Below are 18,253 nucleotides of genomic sequence, written 5' to 3'. Positions count from 1 at the left end.
GCAATTCAGACCTTGAAATAGAAGGCACACTTCCTCAGGCTCTCTTTGTAGTTAATAGGAGTGGGAAACAGGCTTCCCAGGGGACCTCATTGGTACATTTGAGTTGGGTCCTGTCAGTCACGACCTGCATGACTTTCCACTGATCACAGAGGGAGCCTTGGGATTGGGATCTCTTTATTATTTTGCCATGAATCTACCAGATATGTTTTGAAGTCAGGCATTTTGCATTGTCATTTTATCTGCACTTACAAATGATACTTACTGTTGCTGAATGACTGATTTATCTTTCTTTTAAAACCTCTTCTTATGATGTTTGACATTAAGGCCTCCTGGAGCAGGAAAACCCGGTGGGTAAGTTGGGTTTTCTGTTGGTGTTTCACCTTATTCAGTCCTAATGGGGAGTGACTTTTTACAAGGGCTTGTGATATAACAAGGGGGAATGGCCTTAAGCTGAAGTAGATTTAGAATAGATATTAAGAAGAAATCCTTTACTATAAGGGGGAATAGGGGGGTGAGGTGTTGACACAAGCTGCCCAGAGAAACTGTGGCTGGAAGTGTTTTCTTCCCTGTTTTTTCCTTCCCTGTTTTCATCCCTGGAAGTGCTCAAGGTCAGGCTGGACAGGGTTTGAAGCAATCTGGTCTATTGGAAGGTGACCCTGCCCATGGCAAGAGGTGGGACTGGATGATCTTTAATGTCCCTTCCAACCCAAAGCTTTCTATGAACTTCATATGTTGGTAGTTCAAGGCAAGAGCTTTTAAAGAGCAAAATGAATAATTTTTTTTTTTTTTTTTGGTATGCAGTCTTCCATTAACTTCAGGTTGTTCTTTACAATATTTCATAAGTTTTGCAGTATGAAATTTCCTTGATAACTTGAAAAAAAAACACCTTTACTCTTCACTGTTGGATGGTCTTTCTTACCATGGGTATGCAGTTAGCCTCAGTTACTGCTGTGGGAATAAACCGGAATCACACCTACTCCCAGTGAAGGTGATTATTCCCAATGTGGTAGGAATCATATCTTGCACAAACTTTTTCTATCCATTTTTTTACCCTGCTTCCATGCAGCCGAAAATCATATTTGCTTTTACTGTGGCTGCCAAATAATGAACAGATATCTTAGTCAAACATTCCACAAGTTTCCAAATGTTTTAGATCCTCAGAGAATCCTGCAGCTTGAGAAACATATGAGAAGTTTAGAGCACTTCTGTCTGCAAGGATAACCTCGCTTGTATCCCAGTTGAATTCCGTCTGTCATTAGGCAGCCATACCTCCACAATATGTTGAAATCCACTGAAAAGTTCCAGTGTCCTCCACACTGCTTATTAATATTGCACTATGTGAGAAAACTATGATACCAATATTAGGTTTTTGCTAAATACCAAATATTTTCAAACACCAATAGCAACTAAGTGAACTTTTTTAAAATGGGTATGGATAAATCATGTGACTGTTGCATATAACACTGAGTATCTTTTGGCCTGTAGTGTTTTAATGTAATTTAAAAAATATAAATTTTGGTTTATTTTGAGGGTTTTTTAAATTCTTTTTGGACACAAGTTTCTACATAGAATAGAACTCATAAATTTTTTTTTATGGGAAACTTTTTTTTAAAGAAAAATAAAAATAAATTGAGTTTTTTGTCATTGAAATAAATAAAAATAACAAATATAAGTTTTTCATTGACGACTCTATCTGGAACGATTTTATTTGTTTTTCAAATGAGTTCAAGTATACATTAGACTGAATTTCTAACATAATACAAGAAAATAGCCAGGAAAATATTTGTACTTACTTTTTCTCATGTAGAAATCTAATCTTTAATACCCTAAATATATGGTGATGACCCTCTGCAGGATAATTATAGCATAGGAGAAGGACATTGTACCAGAAAAAGGTACAGAGCATACTAATCTCCTTTTTCACACACAAAAACATCCATTAGTTTGCATTAGTTGGGCAAGGGATGTCAATCAGGAATTGAAAGTGCTCAGGGATTCCTCAGCAGCTCACAAAAATATCTCTACTATCTAGAATTTCAATTAAATTTAAATTTACATTTAATTGACTTTGTCTTGCTCATTTCCCTCTGTTCACAGATGTATGTGTAATTGCATTTATTCTAATTAATATTTACTGAATTTTAATCTACAATCCTGTGCTGTCGCTTAGCACAGTTATTTTTCTGAACTGTTCTCAAAAAGGCTCTTATTAAAACTTTTTGAGACTCTACATAATGTATACTTCCTGAATTATCCTGAGATCCCGTATTTTCTTTCTGGATTTTCAGAGAATTTAGATCTAGGACCAATTTTTTTTTTTTTTTAATGGAAATATATGCAGCTTGAGCCTATCAAGATACATTTATCCCTGTCCCATGCTATTTTTCCCTCAATTAGAATGTCTGCCAGGTTCCACAAGAACAAAGACAATTACCATTTGCTTCTTATGCCCTCAGCAACCCCAAATTGTGTTCCCAGAAGGAGCCCAACATGGTCACACTGGCTAGTCCTCAGGAATGTTGGTTTGTGCCCAGAAATTGACTCACCGGCCATCTAGATCTCGTACGGACAAGGAAATCTGGGTAGTGACTTTGCCCTTAGAGAAAGTGTTTTTGGAAGAGCTTATCTTCACCTCAAAACTCCCAGATACCTTCACAACTATGTTTCTTAGAGATTCTAAGAGGTTCCTAGGGCTCAGATATCTAATCATGGCTTAATTGGGTACCCACAGCAAATGTTTTCCTGTAGCTGTCTCTGTGTGTACTTGGCAAGTACAAGGCAGTGTGATTCGTCTTAATCATCTTTGGTGATGCATTAAGCTATGCAAAATTACTTCATATTTTGCATAAACTAAGATTAAGCAATCAGACATTTACTCCAGATTGCCTGACATGTAGTGAGTTCTTAAACCACAAGAAAGCTCAGATGTCTGATCCTGTGGGCATTTATTTGTCTCTTTAAAGGATGCACTTTCAGTGTGCAGAGACAACTCTGTCCTTTGGATTTCCCAGTTAGCCATTAAACTCTCATAAATGCCTTATTTTTCACAGGACATAACTGATATTGTGCTGCTGTTTCTTCAGACATTATTTTCCTTCTCACTGTAGACCTGCTGGATTTGCCAGCTGGATTCTCCTGTGCCTGCAATCCCACCATGGGTTAATGACAGAATCATAGAAATGTTTAGGTTGCTCATCTAGTTCCAGCTCCCTTCTTACTTGTACTCTGGGTAGAGAAATGCAAGTGTCTTGTTTGTTCCCATTCAGGACATCAGCTGGGACTTTCTTTGCATATGTGGACAAGTTTTCTTCATATATGATGTGTGATACCTTAGTCAATCATGTCCAGAGATAATTTTCCTGTTCTAGATGATTGTTGTCAGTGCTCAGTTTTCCAACCTGGAAGAAGATTTAAATATCTCTGCTGTAGAACTAAATTTATTTATTTGTTTGTTTGTTTGTTTGTTTGTTTCTTCATTAATTAACACAGAAGAAAAAAAGGGTTTCCAGGGTGTTGTACATCTACCTTTAGAGACTCGCAGAATATACATGTTGTATAGTGCACAAGATGTTTTATGTCTGTACAGTGTTCTCAGAGTGGCAGAATGACTTTAGCATTTCAAAATTTTAGTTTATTACCTTAAATAATTGGAAAATTAAGAGGGTCCAAACCTCAAACAATCACATCTTAAGTTACTGAAACAAAATATGTTGATTGATTCAACCTATATTCTTTCACCTTATCAGCATGAACATTTCCAGTATTTCAGATTTTGCTTCAAAACCAGTTACGAGGTGAGAAAACTAGAGTGATAACTTTCCAAGAACATATCACATCCATCCATCTTCTGGGACTAGAAACCTCTGTGCTAGTTTTATGGTATTTTGGGGGATAGTGAAATTACTTCATCTCCATTTGAAATATTTCCCATCCACATAAGTTTATAAGCATTATTACTGGGAGGCTGAAGGCCTGAATGCTTATAAATAGAGACCTGAAACGGGGATAAAAGTAGCCCTGTAATCATTACAGGCGGCTTCCTTTGAGTAAACTAACAAATAATTTATTGCATTAAAGAGTTCAACACTGCTGAAAGTGAGCAAGGGTCACCCCAGTGCCAGAGTTCACAGCTGTGCCAAGATAAGTAGACAGTAAGTAGATAAGATGCTAACAGATACCAACAGTCTCCAGTGTTAGAGGTGGAAGTAGAGCCAAAGCCTTAGGTGCAAACCATGGACACCACTGAGATCTTGACATTGCAAAGGTAATTTTTCCAAGACCAGCCTTCAGAGCCTTGAGTCAGCTGCATTCTAACATGGAGGATATCCAAACCTTCTTATCTTACGTGACTATTTGCAAAAAAACCTCCGCATTATGACTGGCTTAGGTAAAACACGAGTGATACGAGAATCGAGACCTGAGAAAACAAATACCTGCTCTGCTGCAGCCTTCTAGCTACTCTTTGCACAGCACACACACACACACACACACACACACACAAGTGCACACAAATACTCACAGCTGCTTGACAGCCCTACTGCCAGTGACATCTGGTTATCTACAATCTCCTTTACAAGAGCTCTGCTCTCTGCAATGCACCGGTGCCTCTGCTCTGTGTTAGATAAACACGGCAAACACAGATAGCAACAAGAGAGTGATGTCACAGGCCCTGCTGGGTGGCAGCAGAAGCTCCAGCAGCAGCAGTGGAGGCTCAGCAAACATCCCCCCCCCCCCCCCCAAACTCTGTTTGTTTGTGCACTCCAATGATCCGGATGGGAAAGCTGTATGAAGCAACAATTCCTTGTGGCAGTGGGGGTCTGCCTGGAAAGCTTCTCCCTCTTTTTATTTTAATGGTCGCTTAAATTACTTCTGCAGATGTTGAAAAAGCTTTGATTATCACACACAAGGATGATCCACAAATTCAGACTGAATCTTTCAGCCCAATAAACATGAACCCAGACCTGCGTTTGGATTCTGGGTGATGCTTGTGGGCTCCCTCCAGATTTTCTGCCAAATACTGCCACCAAGTGTGAATCTTAGATTTTCTCCTAAACGGATGAGAAGTACAGAGACCCACCTGAGACTGACCACAATGGCACCCACAGAAATGTTTCCACATTTCCACAGAAGTGTGTATTTCCCCTGTTCAAAGCAGAGCTGAGAAAGCTGTCTGACAGTCATCTGAACTTCTGTTTCTGTCACAATAATATCTAAAGTCACTGCTGCAAGTCATGAAGCCCCATCCTTGTTTTTTAAAAAATCAAACAGGTTGAGTGAGAGGTGACTAATGCCCCCTAAAAATAATACAAAGAAAAAAATAAAGGGGAAATTTTTGCTCCATATCCTAAAAATCCACAGGGCTTGAGCCTCAGGATAATACCTTAGTAACAAAATTGCCTTTTGTTTCAATAGTTTTGTACCATAATAATCAATGTAACATGCAAAACTGATATGAGAAATAATATGTCAGTCTTGGAGAAGGAATATCTCTATTACTACTTCAAACAAGACTGTCCAAAGAGTTTGTCTGTTCACCACATGGGAAGGTAAAGATAAATAATAAGGAAAGACAAATTGAAATATTTCTAAGTGAAGCTGATCAGAACTCTACATGAAGAACTAAAGTGACAACAGTTCAAAAAACCTCACTTTTTTGAGTATGAACTTCATTTTAAAATGAGAACATTCATAAATCTATCTGGTTAACTTTGAATTCCTTCTACCAAATTGAGTTAATTCTCTGTACTTCTCAGTTGTGCCTCTCTACATGATACCTAAGAAAGTCACTTGTCAAAAAGGATGTTGAGAAAGCACAAAAACCTGTAGTGAAAAATGAAGTGTATAATTTACAGCTTAGTACAAGTCTTTGGTTGCAATGAGTTTAGAAGTAAGGCTGTGGGACTCAGCTCCTGGCTCCAAGTGAGGTGAGACTCCATCGAGGACTGTTTCTATCAGCCCGGTTCCCCAATTTCAGTGAAAATAAGAGGTTATAAGAATGTTATTTTATATAACTCTTTCAAGGTTCAGACATAAACTCAGGGCCCTGAGTTGCATCTCCGATCTTGAGCAGGTTTAAATTAACAAATGTGAACCAGGAAGACGTACTACAAATGCCTCATAACAGAGAGAATCCAAACTCAGGGAAATTTAAAATAAGACTTAGGACTGCTGTAGACTACTACACTCCAAGCTACAATTCTGAAAACCCCACTTAGCTGGAAATATGCTCCTCAGGCCATAAAGGTCTTGGTTTCTATATCACTAAAAGATTTAAAGTTTTTTCCAGGTATGCTCAAATACTTCTGGCTTTGGATGCACATGCATCGTTTCTCTTTGTTTAACAGGTTCTGCCCATTCATATCACAGAACAAAACTCAGCCTTGGGCATTCATCAGCAATTCTTGTAGCTGCACAACAAAGGATTAGTTAAATAATATGCACTTTTCCTTAAGTTAATATGAGTACCTGTATAATTATTTCTCCTGCAGGCCTTAACGGCACCAGAGAAGCTGTTATCCTTTATCAGGTAAATCAGATGCAGATTTTAAATTACTATGTGTGCCAGAGGAGTTCTTTGGATATATTAGGTAAATAATCTCACCTTTTTTTTGTTTATTCTAGGTGGTCTAGCCTCACATCACCCAGAAAGGATTTACAGAGGCAACTAGCATTAACTTTATTTGAAATCAGGTCTATAAATCCCCATGTATTGATGAGAAGCCAGACCCTAAAGTAGTAATTCTAATTCTAATAGAGATTTGAATGTTGTCATAAATCACAGTATTACAGAATGGGAAGAAGGTAAAACCTACATTAGAGGCACTTACAGAGCACTTCTTCCTGGGACAGACTGTAAACTTTTCAATTCTTCATCCAGTCTGGTTTGGAATGTTTCAAGTACCAGATCTTCTGTCAATCCCCTGAGGAAAATATTCTGTGTCCCCACAGAGCAAGCATTGTTAAGGGTTCTTTCTGGACATTCAGTTCAATTATTCATTTATTCACTCCTAATTATGCTCACCTCAATAAAAAATTGTTCTCCTCAGAACTGCACTCAGCTGGAGATACCTCCCCATGCCCCCTGCTATTATTTGGACAGAGTTAGTGATTCCATTATTCATTTGCCTCAAGTGAAGCCTGTATGTCTGTCTTCGTGGGATTTCTCTGTGTTTCAATTCCCCAGCTCTACAATAAGTCTCACTTTCTCACATCCTTTATCTATTCTTCTAAAAGCTCTAACACAGGGTCAGTCTGTATTTGTGTACATTATCTACAGGCAATACTTAGGGAGTCTGGGGTCAGCTTCTCAAATACTCTGAGATCCAAATGGAAAAGAGTAATAAGAAAAGGAAAAGTTGCAGATGATTCTATTTAATTGTGACAACAAATTGCTATTAGAGATAGATAACTAAAAGAAGTGTCCCTTTTTAAGTTTATCTGGTTATCACTGGCTCCGAATAAGTTTAATTCCAAAAATAGATTGAGAAACTAACTTATCATCCTGTGTGTTGGAAAGTAGCCAAAAAACATTTACAATAATCTTACAAAAAATATCCATTCTGAAACAGATGTTTAAAAAAGAAGGTTGAGATGAGTTTTGCACACATAACAAGACAATTGTGTTTTAGATTTTTTTTCCTGAAGGACAATTACCCAGGGAAAATGCAAGTCAAATGTAAATTTGAAATTGAAGAGTGTGTGTGTGCACCTAGAATAAAAAAAAAAAAAAAAAAAAAAAAAAAAAAAAAAAAAAAAAAAAAAAAAAAAAAAAAAAAAAAAAAAAAAAAAAAAAAAAAAAAAAAAAAAAAAAAAAGTTTGACTAATTTATTCAGCCTAGATTAGGAAAAAAATGTGTTTCCAAAACATTTTTTTAATTTCTCTAATTGATACATCTGTAGGTTTCTTGTCTGAAACAAAGAACTAAAATTTCAATGGAACTTTTTTAGTAGTAAAGAAATCTAGATACCAACTGCAGCTCTCCTGTTCTATTTTTTGGGTTCAATCAGGAGATTTCACCTTCTTATTTCTTGTCTCAGATTCTTCTTTGGTGTTCATTTAAAAAAAGAAGACTTAATGACAATATGTTTGTATGGACCCTAACAACATGGATTCTAGGATTCATATGGGTCTAGCAGACATGAATAGTCCAACAATGGGTACTACCTTCACTGGAAACTACACAAAATATTTTACATTTTTTCTGGTCCTTGACACTATAAAAATAGAGAGATTCAAATTATTGTCGACAAGCTCAAATATTTTTCTAAAATAATTTTATGTTGCTACAAAGCCATCTGGACACCTGTCGTGGTCCTAGTTGAGGTACCCAAGAATTAATGATTTATCCTCAAAGTTAAAGCCTAGGTGTCCCAATTGCCTTACATTTGTGTCTGTTCCTCCTTCATGTTACTCATTCTCATTCCATTTTAAAGAGTGTATTTGTACTCTTCACAAACAGGTGAAAAGGTTTCTGCGAAGGTGTTTCTTTGAAACTTCAAGCCTAGGCAATTACAATTACACCCCAGCAGAGGTTTATCCCTGGGCAGCAGGTGGTGAACAGCTGGTACAGAGGTAAGAGTAACATTCCTCTTATTGGGAGTACTTGGCGGACCCAGTCACTTGCCAGAACTTAAAGATCTAGAAGAAAGATTCTTATTCATTCTCTTCAACTGCCCCATTGCTTATGCTCTTGCCAGTGCCTTTTGATACTCCCAGAAAGTGAGGGAATGGGCACAGTTAAGTGAAAGAGAATTTGTTCCCTATTGACCACTGAGTAGATGATGCCTAGGTTAATAAAGGACTACTGGTTAAATATATTTGTACCTAAAACATTTAGTGATGGGTTCCAAATTTCATTTTTCTTAGACTTGAGACAATGTTTCCTTATACTGATGTTAGCACTGTTACTTAGGATAATACCTAAATGAATTCCAGCCTGTGTGGACATAGAATATGGGATTTTCATTTTCTATTTGATCATATGTCTGGGTCCCTCTGGAAAACTTTGTTTGCTCTCTGCTTCATAAATAACTCCTAGAGGATCAAAGGTCTGGGCATGAAACACCATGGTAAATTTGTTCCTGGATGATCCAGTAAAATCAATAGATACACATCAGAGATAAATTTGTCCTAATGTGTTTACCCATACATAAAAACTCTATATGATCATCATATTTATTATGGTATGATACAAGAAATCACAGCTATTCATAGTCTTCTTTGTCTGTCACACACCCCACAGCTGATTTCGTGTTACAGTGGAGAAAATAACTGCTAAATACCAGCAACCTCTTCTGCATATTCAGTACGAACCAGTGTCTGTCCTTGCACCTTAATCTATTTCAGTATGAGGCTGAATCCTAAAAAAAAAAAAAAATTAAAAAAATTAAAATATGCAGAACAGAACATTTTAAATCTGATCTCAATAAACGTTTTATTTTTGGAAGTTGAGAGTATTAATTTAAGCAGTGTTTGTCCTGATTTCCTAATAGTTTCTCCACACCACGATAACATGATACAGTTTTAATTTTCTAAAAACTGGAATGCTAGAAGTGCAAGATATGCTCAGCGCTGGGATGCCAGGGGAATGGTTTCCCTGGCAACAGCAAGCACATAAAAAGTATTCAGAGCAGTCCCTGTTTCTCCTCTGTTTTAAGCCTCCATTGATAGAGGAATCAAATCTAGTTTGGATTTTTTTTTTTTTTTTTTTTTTTTTTTAAATTTAAGGTGAACTGCAGGGCAGAAAGGCAGGGATGTGCTTTATTACATTTTACCACCTTGTGGAGCAAACCTGTACGAAGGGAATCTGGGAGAGAGATGGTCATGCACCCCCAGAGACAACATATAGTCACAGGAGGAAAAGAGAGAACAACCAACCACTGAAAAAATAGAGCTTATTTTCAAATAATGAATTTTGTAAGGTCATCTTTAAAATGAGTCAGAGGGACTGCAGGGTTCAGCCTAAGGCTTTGCTCTGGTTCAGCAAGACACGTGGATGCATGTCTACCTCTAATCTGAGGAGCAGACACTTTGATTTGAAATGCAGATCCTCTGTGTTTTAGGCATTTGGACAGTCCCACAGAAATTAGACACATATTCCAGTGTCTCACTGAACCATGGCTTACATGATGTCACCTTCAGATCATTCAGACCTTGCTGCATTTCTGTCACTTCTAAAAGAATCTCAGTTGCTCTCCCACTTCGAAGTTACCTCAGAGAGGGTGCAATAAAACTGAAATTTGTCTTCAACCTGCCATTGTTTTGCCTGCAATGACATTTTCAAGTGAGGACGTGTAAGTTTAATTTGTCTTCAGTTTGACGCGTCTCATTAATAGTGGTTCTAGCTGTGGTTTTGCACACAGGGAAAGAGATTTAAACCCTAGGGTAAAAAAGTTGATGATATGATCAGTCTTTCATGAACACTTGATACCTATAATCTTTAGTACAGGAGAGGATAGAGCTGAATTTTATGGTTGCTCTTACAGTAAAACTTCTCATGGACCAGTCTAAAAGCATGAATTTAACAGACATATATAATATGTGGAAAATGATATGTAGAAAAAAATGTAAGCTCCTGATATTATGCGTTCAAGTTATTATATAGACTTATGAGTTTTAGATTATTTGCAACATGGGAAAAGTATTTTTAAAAATAGAATACCCCACGAACCCATTGGTACTGCCAGAAGAATTTATACATGAAAAAACAGAAATGGTATCTTTATCTTCACAAGGAATATGACTTGAGCTTCTGTTCTTTTCCCTCCTTTCTTAATTCTAGAACCTTTGCCATTGCTGTACTCTTCTTGTTCCTGTGTTTGCTGAGACTTTAAATTCCCCGAGTGAATGAGCAGTCCTTTATCCTAATTGAATCTTTTCAAAATGCTTTCCCACTTTCTACAATTGTTAATACTGGTCTGCAATTTCTTACTCTTCTCCCCTGCCTCCTTGCAGGCTTTTGTAAGAGCTTCCCTTAGGCTTTGCAGTAAGACTAAAAAAGAGAAAGGTGACATTTAGCACTTACATTACAAAAAAGTAATCTAGACCTGGACTATATTTTGTGATGAAAAGAAATTCACTATCTTCCTCAAAAGCAACAACAACAACAAAACAAAACAAGACAAAACAAAACAAAAGCGTTAAAATATGAAGTCCAGAGAGGAAAAACAATTTTTCATAGTAACTTGATATCCTATCCTGAGTTTTCATATCTCTCCCACAGGACATCAACCAGCATCTGACATTTGCAACATCAGGTCTTCTGCAGTGACAGAAGTACTTACAAAGGGATGTATTTATAACCTTTTCCTGGTCTTTGATTGGTAGGTTTCATTGTTTTTAAGGTTCATTAATAAGCACTGCCTTGAGCCTCCATGCAAACTGCTCATGTTTGGACAATAATGACAAGCATGTTGTACCATCTGGGTGCTCCGTAAAAAGCGCTTCCCATTTGCAAACAAGCAATCAAGTGTGTAAGGAAGTGTGCTTTCCTGAAGAGAGGGAAGAAAACAAAATGAGGGAGGAAATTGGATAAGATACAATGACCTACTTAGTGCTTTCATGAATTACAATAACCATTTAAAGTTACCCTCACCGTGGTAAGGCTACTTCAGGGATGCTGCCTGCTTCCAATCTCTTGTGAAAAAGCCTCAGCTGGAGCTGTCAGATCCCAGGGCTCTGTCCCCTACCCTGCCAGCCATCAGGGCAATCATGTGGCTGCCACTTGGCCACTCTGTGCTCTCAGAGCTGCTCATGCATGTCCTGCTGGCCTCAAAAGCTGCCTCTGTTCCTCAGAAATTTCTGCTTTTCAGTGTTAAGGGCAGCCAAGCTGGTAGACTTTGGCTCTCCAAGTGTGATAAAAAGGACAAGTATGCAGTGTCCACATCTCAAGGTCAGTCAGCAGTGCCTTCCTGCAAGCTCCTAGTCTCTCTCAGGTCCAAATCAGCATTCCCCATACAGGGTTTCCTTCTGCCCCTCTCACCATCACTCTGGGCACACCTTTCTCAGCTGGCAGCTTTTCCCTTTTAGTTCTACAAAAGCAGCCGAACTACACTGCAGCTGGTTTCTTTTGTCTTCTAATAGTGCCTAATCAATACTCTTTTTGCAGATTAGAGAATTAATCCAGTGGTGCCTTTTGGTTGCAGCGCTGCACATCTCTCTCTCTCTCTCATGTCCCCTCCTACACAGCTTTCTCCCTCAACACATTCCCATGACTTTCAGCCCCCCCTAGCTTGATACTCTGCTATTTAAAGCAAAGCTATTGAGGATTTGGTATTTAAACAATATTAGTGCACTCACCACATCCATGTATACAGAATATGCTTACTCTGCCATCTGCTTCCGCTTACACACACACTCCTACTTCTGCCCTTGGGAAGATGAGAGAGCAAACACCTGACAGATGCTTAGTCACGTTGCTTAATATTTCTGGAAAATATTCAGGTGCTGAGTTTAGAAAAGCAATTAGAAGAGCAGGAGAAAAGCAGTGCAGAATTAAGGCAAATTCCCCATAAATCTATCAGAGTTATCCATCTGGAAGAATCCTTTCAAAGATGAGATGTAGGAAGGAAACACTGTATCTTTCCCCCTTTTCACACCACTCAGTTACAACAGCATCATTGACAGTCAGTCTAGGTTTTATTCAAATCCAGAGCTACTGCATAATGAGATCTAAGACCTACTATATTTATATAACCATTCCCATCTCTTCAGGGTCTGAGCACCTTCTAGTATAACTCTGAGCGATATAATTAGCATCTGTCAAGTGGGGCTCACTCTCCACAGGAGGGAAAGATTGCCTGTGGATTTTCTTTTCTTTATCTGTGCCCAGTTCCATGTGTCTGTATTAGACAAGATATTTAAAAAAAAAAAAAAAAAAAAAGGACTTAACACAAAAAGAGGAGAGAGGTGAGTGGTAAGTCCTTTGGCAGGTTGTGAAGCTGGTGCTCAGTCTGCTGTTGACACAACTCTGAAGAAATCACAGCATCATAGAATGGGTAAGACTGGAAGAGATCACAGTAGGTCATCTGGTTGAGCCTTATCCCAGAGCATGCGGTGCAGGGTTGTATCCAGATGGTTCTGGAACATCTCCAGTGAGGGAGATTCTAAACCTTCTCTGGGCAGCCTGTTCCAGTGTTCAGTCACTACACAAGAAAGAAGTTTTTCCTCATGTTGAGGTGGAATTTCCTGGGTATCAGTGCCTGCCCTGAAATCCTAAACCTAAACTTCATTTATTTTTCTGCTAGTCCATCAATTGCAGGGGCACATTATGACCTTTAGAGGACTTATATGATCTCAACAGAGCTTTCAGAGATGAACCTTCATGTGCTGTAGATGGAAGACTGAGGTTCCAAGGCACACTATGATACTCTTCAGCTTCTTACCTCTTAAGCAGACTTAGTAGGAGCAAAAAGACTCTTTTTTAAAGTCCAGACGATCTTCCCGCCCCTTCCTGGAAAGTTACTACCTCGCTCTGGCTTTTCTTTCTTCTTTTCTTCTTCTAGAGGAGGTTGGTTAGTTCCACAATATCCATTTACATCTTCGGGAGGAGCACACAGCATGCATCTGAACTCACTCAAAATACCTCCGGTTCATTCACATTCCTTTCTTCCTCAATCTAAACTATTCCCTTGGGACAGATGAGTAGAGCTGTCACTTACCAAGGAGTTCAGACTGCCATTCAGGTCTGCTGTGCCCTGATATATGAGCACTTTGCAAATAGCCACTGAGGTCTTGAATATTCAGAATGATGGAATTTGTTTAGTCTAGAGGAGGGAACGGTGAGGAGGCACATAAATATCTTCAAATGTGTAAAAAATGACTGCAGAAAGGAAATGAATAAAGTGGTTTTTGTGTCCACTGGGCTAAGGCAAGCAGTAATGGGTTTAAATTGCAGTAAAGATTTAAGCTGGAAATTAAGGGAAAATTCCTAGCATAAGAATTGTTAAAGAAGCACAGAGAGGTTGCAGATGCCCCATTTTTGGAGGTTTTTAAAAACCCTCTTGTTGCCCAAAAAAAACATCCCTTAGGTACAGTTGTGGTAGGCAAAGATCACCTGGCTCTGAATTCCCCTCCAGCCCTGTTATCTGTGCATCTGTGGGCAGCTAGCAGTGAATAAGGGCTACACCTGACTCATGGAGACACCTGAGTAGTGAGAGAGTATTTTTCTTGCATGCTGATCATTGTGACCCGTGGGAATCAGATTCCGTTTCTCACATGCATTTTCCTACCTGGAAGTGTCACTGGTGGTTTGTTTTTTTTTTTTTTTTTGGTTGGTTGGTTGGTTTTTTGTTTGTTTGTTTTGTTTTTGGTTTTTTTTATATATTTCTCTCCCACATTACAATTTTAATCATATTGTAAAAAGGCTCACCTGTAGAACATTTATTTTTTTTATGTTGTATCATCCTTTCCCTGCAAGTTCTATGGGGCTGCTTTTTAATTTTTTAAAAATTATGATGACATTTCAGCCTAATTATGTTTTAAAAGGGTCCCATGAGCAAATGGCCTTTGATTATAACATTCTGCTTGCTGTCCTACCTACTCTTCAATGCATCTTTTAGTACTCAATCTGCCCTCAATGGTCTTATTTATTTTTCAAAACTATTCAAATTGCATTCAGCCAGGATTTAATTAGTAGAAAGGTGAGATGACTTTGCTTTCTATGCTAGGTGATAAGCAGTTGCTCTAACCTTGATTATCTCACCAGCAGAACATAATGTGCCGATCGAAAGATTTTTGGATTGACATCTTTTTCTGGGAATTCAAAGGACATGAATTTTAAGTGCTCCTACTCCAGAAGCTTAGTGAGGGGACAAAAATACCTTTTTTTGGTTGTCCACAATCCTTTAGAGCTGCAGCTCAGAATGGAGAACAGATCCACAAAGTCGTGAAGTTGCACTGTGTAGACCAGAGATAATGATCTGCACCTCTTACCCTGTCCAGGTCCTGTGAGGAAAACTTCATGCTATCATAAAGTGGAAGTTGGAAGTGAATGAAAACAGTGTTCAAAGCAAATCTTTGGGGAAGTTGAAGCAGCTTTAACCATACACAATAATTAAAGAGAGGTCATGCTGAATTTTGAATTTTGGCAATCTCACCAGAGACTGTAGTTACATATTTAAAATAATAATAAAAAAATATTATCCGCTATATTTTGTTTGAAACAAAGCTTGAGGTTTAGCAGAGATGAGTCTGACCAAAGAACCACAAAGACCTGGAAAGTTGTAGTATGCATTCTTCCATTCTAGATTTTATTTTTGCAGACTGAGATAAAATTTTGCAGAGTTCTAAAAAAAGAAAACCAAAACAAAAAACCACAAACTTGTGAAGGAATTGGCAGAAGATTTTCCCTGAGTATGCTCACCAAGTAGTTGTATCCTCAGGGGTGTAAGGAAGACAGAGAAACCTGTGAGGGTATGGTCCCAGCTCATCATGGGGGAGCAGTCTAACCTGAAAAGCACAAACTAGTTTAGGTTTTTTGATTGTTCTCAGGAGCATTTTTTGTTCTTTACACCATGATCTCTCTTCAGGTGAGAGCTAGTTTCCTCCTCTTTATTGTTTTTGCTGGTGGTGGTTTTGGTTTTTGTAAGATAATATTCTTTCCAGGAGTCCTCCCTCTGTACTGGTATCTGGATAAGTGTTTTTCAGGTTCTTTGGCTAACTTGAAAGAGATTGAAATGGAATGAAACCATTCACTGCATTTAAGAGCAGTTCCCAGATCTCCCGTCATACTTGGGAAAACTAGTCACTTCTTTTGCCAAATTTCTCCAGAACATCAAATAGACAGGTACAACTCTCTTTTTTTTCTTTTTCCTATCTGTTTTCTTATGTCTGTCTCACCCATATTGCTCTCTAGGCAAAGACTATTATCTTTTCCCGTAGATGGTAGATGTGCATATACAAAGAACTTGATTTTGCAGCAGTCATGGGAGCAGATCCAGATCTTTCTCCTAAAGGGAGGTTTCTGGCGGGTGCATCTCTGTGACTGAAGAGATGGAGTCACAGAATCATTAAGGTTGGAGAGGCTCCCAAGATCACTGAGTTGAACCTTTGACCATTCACCACCTTGTCAACCAATCTATATTCCATGTCCACTCACTTCTTGAACACCTCCAGGGACAGTGACTCCACCACCTCCCTGGGCAGCCAAATACAACATTAAACCACCTTTTCCATGAAGAAATTCTTCCAGATGTCCAACCTGAACCTCCCCTGGCACAGCTTTAGGCCATTCCCTTGCTGGCTTGTCACTTGTTCCCTGGAAGCAGAGTCTGAGCCCCACTGTGCTAGAACATCCCACTTTTGGGGGATGAGCAGAGATTGCAGAGAGCAATAAGGTCCCCCTTGAGCCTCCTTTTCTCCAGGCTAAACAACTCCAGTCCCCCAGTCAGTCCTCACATGACTTGTTCTTAGAGAAGAGTAAGATCTAGAGGACAGTAAGTTCTAGGGCAGACTAGATCACACATTCCTCCCAGGGAAAGACAGAGTTTTGAGGGTTTTACTGGCTCATATTTCCACCTTAGTGTTATTTCGTAAGGCCTGAAAACGTGTCATCTTTTGAAAACTCGATGTCACTTTTTTGTGCAGTTCTGTGGCTTTAGGAAATACCACTTCATATTAGAATCATAGAAATAGCAAACCTTTAGAGCCTAAGCCAGTGGTTTTGGTGACTGTTGTTCTCAGCCTGGTGTCTCAGAGGTTTACGACAGGGTCCCTCACCTCTTCCAGTAAATCCTCTTCCAGTAAATCCTCTTCCATGTTTTGTACTTTTCATCCAAGTGAAACCACAGAAAATCTTGGCCAGAATTTGTAAATATCATTTGTAGACTTCATTTGTAAATAAGCCATTTGTAGATGTCCACACTTAAATGCTTTTTCACTTTGTGCTCAGAAGGATCACACAATGAATTGGCAAATGAGTGGAGAAGGTAGGTGTGAATGTCTGCAGAAGTGCCAGTACAGCACAGTGAAAAACAATAGTTATATCAGAAAAATTTAGTTACATCAGAAACAAAATTATAACTGCAAGAGTGAACTTCTGTAATATTGTCTCCACCAAATAAAACAGATAGGGCGTTACATCCATCTGGATGCTGGGATAGGTAATCAGGGCATGGACTGATGGAAAATAGTTTAGCAATATTCTACTTTCTTGAAGAAAAATAGCCAAAGACTTTGGAGTCATTGTTTGAGATATCTCCTAACTCCTGAGTGTGTGACATGACATCTGGATGAGAGATAACCAGGTAACCTGAGGGTAATCACTTTAAAGGACTGAACGGTGACAATGACTTGACTGACATACCTGTTGAATTCAGTCTTTGGATTTTTGCAATTTTTTTTTTTCCCCTACAAGTTCCAGGGAAATTCTTTCCCATCATCCCTTGAGGTTTTGTGGCTGGTTGTGGGGGGGTTTTATTTGCTTTTTTGTTGGGGTTTTTTTGGTTGTTATTCTTTTTTAATTGACGTGTGGTTTTTTTGTTTGGTTGGTTGTTTTTGGTTTTTTGGGGTTTCTTTTAAGGAAACGCTTGAAATAATTCTAAAGAGAAGTTTTTCTATTTGATTATTTTACGCTGTCTGTATGATCATATTGGGGTCCTCCTAAACAGAATATATTTTCTAGACAGTATTATCTGTTTTTATTTTTCTACCTTAGTCCATGACCAGAATTTAAATGCAGAATACACAGGGGGAAGCTTGGATCTACTTTACTCCCTGAAAACCACAGCAGCTAGTGGTTTGGTCATTCACACCACAGGAGCAGGACCAGCTGTCAGGCTCGCATTTCAGACTTCAGCTACTGTGAAAATTTTCACAGAAATAAACTCAGTTTCATATATGATCTCTTAACACATGCTCATATGAAATGTTTGAGGTGCAGGATATCCAGTGTTTCTCTCACCCCTTCACATGCAGGCAGCTGTATGTCGGTGTCTCAGTCCAGAGTTGCATCACCACAGGTGTTGCAGAACAGTATCGAACTTTTAGGTATCTCCAGCAAAAATCTTTTATAGGAAAAGAGATATTTCTTTTTCCCTTGTCTCTGTAAAAGACTTTTGAATCGCAGTGACAGATTTTCTGTTAGACATCATCACAACTTCCTATTTCTCATTATGAGGTTCAGGTTGTGTATTTTTCTAGTGTGATTCATCCTCTACAAGCTACCTGCCATTTTTTTCCCAAAACTGTGAACTTTTGATGGTCCCATATGTTCTGTGCTGTGCTGCAGGCAGAAGAAAAACATACCAATCTTGGT

Source organism: Empidonax traillii, unplaced genomic scaffold, assembly GCF_003031625.1.
Source record: "Empidonax traillii isolate 1590-97213 ecotype Southwest subspecies unplaced genomic scaffold, ASM303162v1 scaffold10:size5872457, whole genome shotgun sequence".
Lineage (NCBI taxonomy): Eukaryota > Metazoa > Chordata > Aves > Passeriformes > Tyrannidae > Empidonax > Empidonax traillii.
Note: the sequence above shows the minus strand (reverse complement) of the source record.